Here is a 13,428-nt window from a genome sequence, read left to right as displayed (position 1 = left end):
TTTTCCATTTGGGCCCCAAAACGCTCACTGTGTAGTATTATTGCAATAGTAATATTTAAAAAGCGAGGCGCGATGCGCGATTTCCGCCGGCCACTAGTGTGACGCAATCATTGTGGAGGGGATACAGTCTCCGACCCGATAGACTGTCGACGGTCCCGCTTTAAAAGCTTAAAAAGCTTAGGTATACTCCAGTTCATGTAATTTTTTAATTGCAGAAAAAGAAGCACATTTTTTCTTCGAGGTGTCAAAATCAGGAAAATAAAATGTTTGGTCTGGTTTAGAGTTAAGCCAATTATTAAATACACATTTAAGTAAGTGAACTGTGTCAAATAGGTAAAATAATGGTCTCTGATTATCTATGGGATGAGGATAAACAATGCTAAGTTGGTCTGCAGTTGAAAAATGACTAATGGCATTATTATCACACTATTAAAAAACTATGTACCCAATCTCCTCTAAATTTTCAATAATTGTCTTAATAAAATTATAAAGTATGCCTGATGTAATTTTGGAGATGGGAGCTATGTGAACTACTTCCTTAAAGCTGGAACACACACTTGTAATCATAAAAGTAAATGCCGAGGAAGCTAGGGACTTATTATTGACTGATGTTCCAGTGATATTACCCCCTTTATAGTCCATGTAAGGATCAATATGAATTTCATCAAAAAGTAGTGTCACAAATCTCCCATGATCCTTTGGTAAACTAAACACATTTCGGGCATAAGTTAAAAACATTTTTTTTTCATCTATGTGGGGATCGGTCATGTGTTTGTTACAAATACCCACTATAGTTTGAGGATGTGGTAAAATTAGGGATCCATAATCTCTTAAATACTTGTACACATGAGGACTAATAGTATAGATTATAGAAGTCAAAATTACTGTACTACTTAAATATCTGTACCTTTCCTTTGCAGTTGTAAGCAAAGCTAATTGTTCACAAATAAAATCTAAAGAATGCACTATTTTGTTGTCTTCAATGTTTTTAAAACTTTTTAGTATGTTTGACACAAAATCGAACACACATTTCATTTTATTTATGTCATTTGATGGTTTGGCATGGTCGAGAATAGTATTGCCAAGGGTATTGGTAGCAGTCTCGGTAGCAGTATTTGTAGATGGCAGATTTAAGTCACAGTCAGGGTTGTCATTATTGGTAACATTTTCCTCCAAAGGCAGGGTAATAATAGTAAGGTCTATTGCTTCAAGTATTGCATATAAATCATCTAAACTATGGAAAGTATATGGAGTTTTAAATTTTGATGTTAAAACACAAACTGGCTCGCTTTATAAAAAAATTTTCAAAAGTTTCAGTCATGGTTTTAGTAATTCTATTGTAAAAATTTTACCTGTGTTGGAATCTTGAACTTAATATGTATAATAAAACGTATAATAAAGTACTCTTTATTATACTACGTTCTGGAAAATGAGCTTCACATACTTTGGTGTTGTTTGTGGGCTCAAGGTCATCTCTGTATATGGCTTTTAACCATTTTTCCCTTAGATTTAGGTATTATCCTTAGGAAAATCGAAGACATGCACTTTAGGTCCGTTTTTATAGTTTCCGTTACAACCCGGAACACAACACTTTTGAGGCATATTTACACTCTGGTATAAACTACAAGCCGAACTAGGAGAAAATCATTAAATTAAACACCAACTAAAGTATTAAGGTCTGATATAAACAAATAAAACCGCGACCGAGAACCGGTTTTTCCGAGGATTTTTCTAGTCCGAAATTACGATTTTACGATTTAAAAGTACGCGAAGAGTGTACATAAATATAAACAACCTAACCTCTCGTTTCATCAGGTGGCACAACTAGTAGATGCGCCGTTGTCAGATTTATATAGAAAGAACTCCTATTGGCAAGTAACAAGGTATTAGATAAATGATAAAATTTGAAAAAATGGAAGTTTAAATTATAAAAAGAGAAATAACGATGCACTCTTTTTTTTTAACTAAATTGTAAAGTAAAAGATATAGATTTAATTATTTTAAGATAATAAGATAATAATCCTAACGTTCACGGCAATCTGCAATGTCTGGCAGCGTTGCAGGCAGCCTTCCGTGGACGAACACCGGCAGCGTCAACAGCTGATTTCACGCGAAAATTAACCCGAAGTGCATGGCCCAAACGTGTGACGTCACGAACAAAATTTTTTGGAGCGCTTTGTCTTTTTGTAGAGGCGTTATTGATTGACCCCGCTAATTTTTAAAACAGCTTTTATCCAACGACTTAAGGTCTGCGGGGATGCCGCTCCAAAAGGTTTATTTAAAACAGAGGAACAGTCTTTTATTTGATGCCCTAATAACGCTAGTTTTCTCTAGGTAGCTTGATAAGGTTAAATACGGACATCTTTTCGGGTCATCATGTCTGTCAATCCTTAACAGAGGCTGTAATTTGTTTTTTCCCGACGTCTTTATCCTATCGGGAATTTTAATTTGAAAACCATTTTCACTTCTTTTAATATTTCGAACATCAATCAGAGATAATGTTTGTACTCTATGCGCAGTAACAAGGGCTAATAAAGTTATTGTCTTATAGGTTAAATCTCTTAAGGAGAGGTCATTATTTGGGTAAAGAGTTGCTAAATATGAAAAAACAATTTCTGGATCCCATGTTTCATCATACTTTGGTCTAGAGGGTCTTAAGTTCTGAATACCCTTGAAAAATCTTTTAATTATTACATCATTAACAATACTGGGATTCAAAATAATACCTATAGCTGTTCTGAAAGTATTTAAGGTTCCAAAGCTTTTCCCTTGATTAAAATTTTCCGTAAAAAAATTCAATAGAAAGGGAACTGAACATGTAAATGGTACCTGCTTCCCTTTACAAAATTCCCACCATACCTTCAGAGCCGAGTTGTATTGGCGCCACGTTGATTCAGTGACTGAAGCTCTCATCACAGTCAGAGCGTCGGAAGGAATGCCCTTAATTATGAAGGCTTGTTCGACAATACTCCTGCTGCCAGGGAAAGCGTCTTCCACAGGGGATGAGAATCTCTAGAAGGCGAAAAAAGAAGTTCTTTTGCTGGCGGAATAATCAGTAGTTCCGAAACTAATAAACTCTTAAATTCAGGATACCATGCCTGGCTGGGCCAATAAGGAACTACTACTACTCCCTTGGCTTTATCTGCCTTAATCTTATTTAAAACTCTGGGAATTAATGAAAAGGGAGGAAAAGCATAAAAATAATGTGTCTCCCAAGAAAGAGTAAAAGCATTAACTAAAAAGGCATCGGGATCTCTGAACTAGGAAATAAATTTGTTGCATTTTGTATTAATCCTACTGGCAAACAAATCTATCTCGGGTACCCCTAATTTAGATATAACATCATCAAATATTTCTTGGGAGAGCTCCTATTCTATATTTTCTTTTTGGTTCCGAGATTCAAAATCTGCCTCAAAAATTTCCCGAGAGCTTATGTATGAGGCATATATAAAAAATTTTCTACTTTCACACCACTGCCATATCCTACGAGTAATTTTGTTTAAACTAGGATATTGAACCCCTCCTATTCGATTAATGTAAGATATCGCAGTGGTGTTATCAATCCTCAATAAAATCTCACAATTTTGGGATTCTGAGGCAAAACAACTAAGGGCCATAAAAGCTGCTGATAATTCAAGAAAATTTATACTCATATCTCTCTCTACAGAGCTCCAAACTCCCCTTGCTCTATCCTTTCCACATACAGTACCCCATCCAGACATGCTTGCATCTGAATAAATCTCCAAAACAAAATTAAAAGAAGCTAATTTACAAAATGGATATTTTAAACTGTCCTGCCACCACTGAAAATCTGCATACAATTTTTGCGAAACAAGCATATGAGCGTCATAATTATCATTATTTCTTCGCAAAGCAAGAAATTTTTCCCTTTCAAATTCTTTTGTATATAGCCAACTGTATGGGATGGCAGGACAAACGGATACAAGAACCCCACAAAATTTAACAAACTCCCTTATTGTGCATTTCTTAATTTTCTGGAACTTACTTCTCAAATTAGAAGTTCTAATAATTTTGTCCAGAGGTAGGCCCAAGCCAAATCCAATAGAATCATAATTGAACCCTAAAAATTTACAAACTGTATGGGGAGCAAGGCAACTTTTTTCAAAATTGATGATAAAACCTAAATCTTGTAAAGTTCTTAAGGTTATCTGTCTGTTTGCTTTGCATTTTTCTATATCATCTCCAAAGATCAAAAAATCATCTAAATAGTTCACCGACCAGTAACCCGGAGACCGAAGATGACTCAAAACAGGTCTTAATAATTTTGTGAAGACCCACACTCAAACCAAAAGGCATACAATTAAACTCGTACAGTTTTGAGTCAAAATAAAATCTTAGGTATTTTTTATACTTGGAGGAAATTGGGATTAAAAATATGCCTCCTTAAGGTCCAAAGTGGCCATGTAACAATTTTTTGACATTAAATTTGCCGCCAACTTTCGGTCCTCCAGTTTAAAATGATTTGTATTAACAAACATATTTAAACATTTTAAATTTAAAATAAGTCTTTGAGTACCATCTTACTTGGGGACTAAGAAAATATTAGAAATAAATTGTCCCTTTACAGCTTTACATGATGAAATTGCCCCAATTTTCTCTAAATGCTGTAGCGAAGAAAGAATACTACACCTTTCAGATGGGGAGCACTTATGAGGTTTTGGTGTGTTAACTTGAACCACTTCTCCATTAAATGGAATTTTAAAACCGTCTAACCAGGAAATAACAACACTATCCTTACAAAAAGGCTCCCAAACGTTTTTAAAATATTTTAACCGACCAGCAGAATTACTCACCGGCTCTAATATAGCTTCCTTTCTCCTTTCTTTGGGTATGTCCGAGGCCTGTTGTACATCTGCTGTGGTTGTTGTTGCTGCTGCCTCGGGCGGTAGCTCACCCTCTGTCTGGGTACCCTGCTGTCTACCTTCCCCCTCCACTGCCCGTCTCCCCTCTTTGATGGTTGGTAGGAAGACGGGCCCCTAGAGTTTAAAGGACCTGTATACCTGGTCCTCTGCTTGCTTCCTGAAGGGATATTGAACCCTCGTGTCTCCATTAGCCCTTTGCTATTTTTATATAGGGTTCTATTTTTCTCGACAACCTCGGCTAAATTGTTGCCAAACAAAAACTTGTCCACCTCAGAAGCCATTATGATCTCCTTATAATTTTCTTTTAATTTCTTTTTAAACCCCATATTCAATAGCAAAGCCTTTCTGCTAGTTGATTCACCAAATTGGGCATCAGCCAATAAACGCCCCCCATCGCTCAACCTCTCTACCAAAACGAGCCTGTCTTCATCTGAAATGGTCCTTGGGTTCAGCAACCTCGTGACAGCCGTTCCGATGCCTGAAAGTGCTGCCCCCAACTGGCTTTGAAGATCTGCTTTTCTGGCATCTCTCTTTTCGGCCACTGGATTTATGTTAATCCTAATATCCGGGTTTAATTTCGGAGCATTCACTGTCAAACAGTTTTTAGGAGGAGGATATTGGGTAATTAAGGTCTGCCTTGTCTCTTTTGACAGCCCTTTCCCAATAATTATGGACCATGTATCCGTCAAACTTTGATGGATCCTCTCTCCCGAATCGTCCACGGGTTCTTCAAGTCCAAGGAACGCTACAAATCGCGGATCCAATTCAGGATCCTGATTTTCTACATCTGAATGTCCTGAAAACAATTTGACCGATACTAATCGTTCAAAATTTTACATCTCAAGCCCCCAAATCAAAGAAAAACAGTTTTTCCCTTATTTGGTGAAAGCGCCGCCATTACCAGTTATTTACCATGTGCTATCATAGATGGCGTGGTCGGTAGAAAATGGAGGTGGTCCTCCATTTTCAATTTTTAATAAATGAGCAATGGGGCATGGCTTTGACTTGACTTCGGCGCTTGAGAATAAATTTCCAAGTGAAAAATCGGACAACGACTTTGCATTGCACAAGAAAAAGAAAATTGTGACGAGACTTACTATTTTCCTCCACCAAATCCTCCTGTAAAAACCAATCCTCATTTGGCGAATTTATGTAAGAGGGGTGACTGGTGTCTGCTCCAAAGTTCGCTGAGGTTGAGGGGCCATCCGCCGGTGGTAACGGCGGAGGCGGAGGTGGAGGAATAGAGCCAATAAGCCCTATATGAGCGGCGATCTGGTGGTCACTCGATCCTGGGAACCAAACCTTGGTAGGCTTGGGTTCCACTCGGCGTCTCTTTGTATTTTTCATAATGCGAAGTTTCGCCTGCAGCGAACGTATTTCGGCTTCCTCCTCCGACGACAACGAAGAACTATCACTAATAATTCTTTTGGCCATAATTTTCCCAAAAAAGCACAAAAATTAACACAAAACTCGATTGCGGAACTTTGGTTAGCGAGAGAAGGTCGGGCGGAGGTGTGAACGTAACCGGTCCTTTACGGTACTTTTTGGTGTGATTTTAGGATTTTGACGGTTGGATTGGGTTTTATATGCGGTTTGTTTTTAAGTGATTAGTAAGAATAGGAATGGGATTTGAGCACGTTGGGAAGGAAGCGAACGTACACCGCGAGAGACTAGACCTCGACTCCCAGCAGTAGCTTGATAGCCGGGTTTGAATTTAATTTTTCTAATTTGGCCATTAGGTTGTCTATTTTCTTTTCTAAGATCCCGTCGGGCAAGCTTAGAAGGTTCAGGAGATTTGTGTTTTTGATCGAGAGCTCTAGACGTTTCATGTGCGATGAAGAGTTGTCCTCCTTTGGCTCCGCCCTCCTGTTTTCAGAGTCCGCGTCGGTCTTCCTCAAGGTCTCAGCGAAGCTTTTTTTTTTGGTTGTTTACATTTTTAATGTTTGGGTTTTTTGGGCAGCGCCAATAGCTCGCCGGGTGGTCACCGCCATAATTGCAACACTCAGCCGGGGTTGCTCTGTTTTTAACACATTCTGAGTAGAAGTGTTCGCCCTTGCATTTGTGGCAACGCGGCTTCGCGTTGCAATTGCTTAGGACATGACCATATTCCTGGCAGCGATGACACTGCCCAATTTGCTTCCTGTTTTCTATTGTCTGATTCCTTAAGCGCTCGACGCGGACCCTAATGTTTAGAATGCTATCAATCTGAAACACATTCTCCTGTTCCTTCGGGACGAGGGAGGAATCTGATGAGGTCCGTGGGTCTCCGTCGACCTGGGCCGGTTTTAAACCAACCCAGTTCTTCCGGGTCGAATCCCATTGCACTCAACTCCTCCTCGACCTCTTCTATCTTGAAGTTTTGGTCAAGTCCTCTCAGTATTACGTTCAGCTTCCTGTCCTCCTCAAGGAAGAAAGAATGGAATTCCATTCCCTCCTCCTTGAGTAGTCCCGTTAGTGCACGGTGATCGTTTGAGGTTTTGGGGAAGAGCGCTAATCCCAGTCTATCTTTTTGGACTTTTACAATGTTTATTTTGTTTTCTCAGAATAGCTTGTATTTTGCGGCCCAGTTCTTTGTGTCCCTTAAGACCACTTTTGGGATTTTGTTAATATTTTTGACGGGATCAGTGCTCCTCCCCTTGCCCGCTAAGGAGAGGTTATTCAAGAGCATGTAGAGTGGGTTTTTTGTTAATGTAGAGTAGGATTTACGGTTTTGGTGAGATCTGAGACTGACGATGTTGAGGGGACTAGCTCCCTGTTTGTGGTTATCTCAGGGTACACCGGTTCCGAGGCCGGCTCGTCTTCGTCTTGTGAAGTCGGAGACAGGCCCGCTTCCTCCCTGGTTCTTTTATTTTTAGGTTGTTTCTTTTGATTTTTATCACTAACCAGATCCCCCAGTTCTGTCAGTTTCTCATTCATTGTGGAATTTTTGATGGTAAGGGTTTCATTATGGTTCAGCACCTCCCCGAGTTTGCGTTTTAGGTCCGAGATCTGCCCATTGAGAGAATGATTCTCTGAGATTAACTTATTCATCTTCTGTTCGAATAGTTGCATTTTCTCGATAATCTATAATAATAGAGAGTTTTTAAGCCTAATCTCATGCAACTCACTATTACTCCTCTCAATTTGCAAATCTCGTTCCCGAACTGCCTCCTCGAGTTTTCGTACTTCTTCCTCGCTTTTCCCAATCTCCGCACTCTGGGGTGGCGCCTTGCCAACTCCCAAGTCGGGGCTCTTGGTGTGGTTTTTAATGTTTTGGATAGTCTAGGATCACGGGATTTAAATTGAGGTTTTAGGAACTTAGAGGAGTCGTCCGAAGTTTGCTTGTTGTTGCTTTGCGAATGTTTGCTTTTCATTCTCTTGCAGTCTTCGCTTTTCGTTGATCTGTCCGTAGAATAACCATCAGACATGTCCATTGATTTCTTTTCCTCTTTTTTTCGGCGTTGGTTGTGCCCCCCACTGACGATGGGGGGCGAGTCGACGTTTTTCTCCGCCGTTCTTGCTTTTTGGTCTTCTCTGGTTGTTGTTGAGTGAGTTTGGTGTTCCACGCTGTGTATTTCAAGATGTACTTAACTGACTGACGTGCTCAATGAATGAATGAATGAGAATGAGAAACTATACTCGCATCAACACCAGAATCAAGAATGAAAATGAACGCCACCGAACCCAAGGATGGCTGCGCGCGGCATGGTATGGTGGGGAAAAAACTTTTTTACAGATTTCTTTGAATATGGTGCTTTCACCAATGTATCAGGTTCAAGTACTACGTTTATTGTGATTTATGAGGGAAATACGCTGAAATAAAATATGGAGTTTATTTTTATATTTTTCATCTGCAACAGTATCATCATGATGTTCCGTAGACAATAAAATAACTGCTTTGCCTTTGCTAGGTGTATAAGACACAATAGTATGTTCTTTTGTGAATGCATACATACTAGAAAATTCAGGCCTAAATAATTTGGGTTGCAACTCGTTTGGAATGTATGACTTATTTTTTCTGAGGTTCCACACAGGATAAGTTTTTTTTCAGCAAGCTTATCTGCCAGTGGTAGACTTGTAAAAAAATTCTCAGTGGTTACTCCAGATACAGTGCCAAGGGGTTTAACAAGATCCAGAACCACTCTCTCACCCTGATTTTTTTCTGGATTGTTATTCATTTTACCAACTGTAAATTTGCACTGTACGAATTTTTACTATCCGCCATTGCCCAAATTTTAAGGCCATATTTATCGGACTTACTTTTCATGTAAACTCGAAAAGGACATCTCCCTCTGAGGGAAACAAGTTGCTCATCTATAGTAACATGTGACCCAGATGAATAGGCCATGATACAATTCTGAACAAACAAATCAAAAACTTCTCTAATTGGCGCCAATTTATCGTTTATCTTACGCTGAGGTCTAGTAGAATAGTCGTCAAATCGAATAAATACTGTAAGCAACTGAAATCGATTACGTGACATACTTGCCGGAATAATAGGCCTGACATATTTCTCATCTGTACACCATAACATTTTTTGGGGCTCCTTGGTTGCTTGAAGCGCTCCTTGGATCAGCAGGATTCCTAGGTACGTCTTGATTTCCGTAGAATCGGTAAGCTGCCAAGTTCGTTGCGATATTTTTCATTCCATTGTCTTATTACCTATAACAAAATAATTCTTAATAAGTAACAGTAAAATAAAGAAAACTAATAATACTAATAAATAATATCAAATAAAATTTTAAATAAGGTCAATGAAAAAGGAAACTTACCTCTTCAGCTTTTCTATTCGTTTGAACTACTAAGATATTCAATATATTGTCTGACATGAACAGTAAAAAAGCTTCAATTTCAGTGGTAAAATTTGAACTATACGGAGTTAGACCTTGTTTATTCTTTATTATATCTTTAGCTCCTCTGCGTGTCTAAGGATAGGGAACTTTTGACCACTGGGTACCATCTTTAGATTTATAAAATAGATTTCCACCGTCCATAGACTCTTGCTGTTCCTGCTCCACAGATGTGCCTTGACTGTCACTATTGCATTCAATAAGATCCGACTCCTCGTCATTTATTTCCAGTTCCCCGTCACTTTCCTCATCGTCAGATAAAATTACGTCAAATTCCCCTATTTCATCATCGGAGTCTGCATATAATAGCCGTTCTAATTCGGCATCACTAAAGCCTTTCGACATTTTTGATTAAATTTTAAAAAAGCGAAATACCACAAAAGTCGCAAAACAACTGCTAAAACAAAACACTTCAATGACTTTGAAATAAATAAAACAGTAAATAAGTCTGTGCAGTGGGCACACTGCAACGATCACTCTAATCAACTAATGGTCTATTTTTAGAAGCAGCGCGCGCCGGATCGAAGTACAAAGCACCGCCAAGCCAGTAGGTGTGCATTCCCACGTGGGGTATAAATGTACCCCAGGCTATTCAAACAACTTTATTTTTGAAAAACCGAGAAAAAATGTGGTTTAAAAGGCAGTCAATATTTACAAAGCTTTTATTAACAGAAAATAAAATTCTTCACAAAAAATAAGCTTTTTTTGGGCAAATATGCAAGAAAAGAGATGTATGGGGTACATTTGTACCCATTTAGCGTATTTACCAACCCTACACTGTAAAAAATAATAGGGTGGTAAAAAAGAATAAACAGCGTGGTAAATTTCTTGAGTGTTAAATTTAACACTATGAAGTATACTATGTAGTATTTTTTAACACTTAAAGAAGACTTTAAAGTGGTTATATTGACTTAAATTTATTTTTTTGCGTTTTATATTAACACTATTAAAATACTTCGCGCCGTGCTAAAATATTTTTATTTGGTAACAAAAATGCGTCCAGTGTAAATATACCCTTAAAACTGGTTAAATTAACACTAAACGTGTGCGTGATTTACTGCTACAAGTCGTGAAATTACCAACCCTGTGTCTCTCTACTTTCTTGACGCTTCGACCTGAACCTGACCTGTCTGATCTCGTCTCCACGTCGTTAATTTAATTTAGTGTTTAGTTTAGCTTAGTTTGGATTTTTGTTTGAGTTATAAAGGTAAGCGTGCTCCGAGGCTATTCAAAAAACATATTTTTTTATAGTGCCAAAGTACATCTTAGCTTAAAAATCACATTTTTTGCAGCTTATGGAATTAAGCGATAGAGATTTATGTATAAGCCATACGTGCCATAAGTGTTTTTTCCATCTGTATAAGATCTACTCTTGTTATAAGGTTAAATTTGATCTCCAATTATTATTTTTTAAGGTTTTATATTTCAAAATATGGGTTCCTATATATTTTTGTTGCAGAATATATAGTTTTTATGTTTGTTATATTATTCTTTAATAGATAATGTAAAAGAAATTGCTCTCCTTTCTTAGAACAACTTTTTTAATCGTTTGGAATACGAAGTTTTGCGTTTTTTTTTTAGTTTTTTTAAATTTTTATCAAATATATACAGACTAACCGAAATAGTTGCAATATGTAATAATTGGGGTGATAAATTCGAAAAGGAACCAGGCGCCAAATAATTACTTTTTAACTTGTTAATTAGTATTTGTTCAAATGAATAGTTTAAAACTCTTCCTTAATAATCTTTAATATATGTACCAAAGATTATTTAGAAATAGTTTCAAGCTTTTATTTAAACAAATAAATACTTACAATAAATATTTTTTTTGTAAATTAAAAATTGTGCTTAGTTCTTTTTCGGCTAACACACTCCAATTATAAAAAGAATACACTAAAAAAAATTACTTTGAACCCTTAAATTCAATACTTATTACACGAAAAAAAGGAAAATATATTTTATTTAAAGTATAAATTACACCTAAATAGATTCTTTATTACACTAATAAAAATAATTTTAACCCTAGGTAAATGAGTGAGTTATATAAATTTACCATTTTTTATAACTCAATTAACCATAAATTAAGGGTACTTTTTTATTTTTTTTAAATATATTTAACCGGAAATAAATATTTTAAGCACCTGTGTAAATTTAATTTAAACCAAAGTGAGTGATTAAATTTTACTTTTATTTAAATACATTTGACACTCAAAATATATTTTTAACAATACGGAAGGGGTTTTTTTAAATTTTATTTTCGTTCGTTTATTAACACGCTAAATTGGGTAAAATAAATGTTTTTTTTTTTTAATAAAAACAACCACTTTTTGCCAGTGGTTATTTTAACACGCACTAGTGTGGACCAATATAGACCACTTTTGCGTGTTAAAATTAACACTCGATTTTTTACAGTGTATGGACGCCATATTAGATTCTTGCATTTTTAGAAAGTCCTTTTTAATACCTTTTCATCGATGTATCGCACGTGCATATCAGATGTGTAGTTTTTTCCTCTCGCTCTCATGTGGTTCTTATGGGAAGTACCCAAACCGCTTTTCCGAAATGCAAGCGTAATACATCAATAAAAAGCTACTTTTACTTTAAAAGTACCTTTTAAAAATGTAAAATCCAATATGGCGCCCATAAAAAAAAACAAAGTTAATGATGGTCGGCAAAAGACGAAACGTTTTATTGAAAACCACCATGTAGCACGGAAAAAGTGGCAATGCAAAGTGCAAATAATTTTAAAATCGGATAAAAAATAAGCTTAGAAAAAAATAAAATCGAATTTTTAAAATGTCATTTTTTTTCTCGATATTTGCAAACGTATCAGAAATTTATTAAATTTTTAAACGGAATTTTAATAAGCATCAAATTATGCAACTTTGCCATAATTTAATCGACCCTGTATCTCTTACCGTTTCCGAGATCCCAATGATGAGGGTCGAATTTGGGCCACCCTGTACATTCCACGTAATTTTGTTGATTATGTTAAAAACCCAAGTATTTTGTATTTCGACTGTTTAAAAGTTTACGCACAACACAAGTGTGTAATTAAAATATAAAATAATTTGTTTCACTTTTATTTTTATTACTAGATAGAGCTCGTAGACCACCGACCTAGTTTTTTAGCCTTACAAACATTTTTACACTTTACCATACTACAAACAGATTCCGCCACCTCATAAATAAGCTCAGAAAAAATTAAAATCCATTTTTAAAATTTCGACGATTTTTTTCACGATTATTTTCGGAACCAATCGGGAGTTTTTAATTTTTTCAAAGGCATATTTTTGAGCTCAGAAATGCGCAACTTTGCCCAAATTTAACCATCTTCGTATCTTCTATGGTTACCGAGAACCCATTAGTGAGGGACGAATTTAAAATACCCTATATATTGTCTCTCAGTCAGCAGTCAATGTGATTTTGCCTTCAATTTGTTTTGTTCCTAAACGTTCTTAAATTAGTGCTGCAAAAGCGGTCATTATAATATTAGATTGGAAATTCAACGCAGTTGACTAATCTCCTGATCCTAACTCCCTGCAGTACGAGTGAACTGTGTCGGGATATGGTTTGTAAATTTTTCGTTCGGCCATAATCGGAATCGGTTAGCACCGTAGCGGGTTAGGGTTAGTAAATACGCCACCCGGGAAGTCGAAGGTTAATTCATTTTTGCTAAAAGAACAATGTATACGCACTCCGCAAATTCTATGAAT

The 13,428-nt window shown here is 36.7% G+C and overlaps 1 protein-coding gene and 1 long non-coding RNA gene across 3 annotated transcripts in view; both read left to right on the top strand.

The window, feature by feature from the left end:
- Positions 1-13,428, top strand: part of LOC126739969 (uncharacterized) — a 122,803-nt gene that overhangs the window by 83,118 nt on the left and 26,257 nt on the right. The window lies entirely within an intron of this gene.
- The window catches only part of LOC126739956 (ribose-phosphate pyrophosphokinase 2), a 90,725-nt gene that overhangs the window by 76,805 nt on the left and 492 nt on the right, over positions 1-13,428 (top strand). The gene's annotated exons all lie outside the window — the stretch shown is intronic.

This window comes from Anthonomus grandis, chromosome 8 (genome assembly GCF_022605725.1).
Source record: "Anthonomus grandis grandis chromosome 8, icAntGran1.3, whole genome shotgun sequence".
In the NCBI taxonomy this organism is placed as follows: domain Eukaryota; kingdom Metazoa; phylum Arthropoda; class Insecta; order Coleoptera; family Curculionidae; genus Anthonomus; species Anthonomus grandis.
This window is presented reverse-complemented; position numbering and strand designations above follow the sequence as displayed.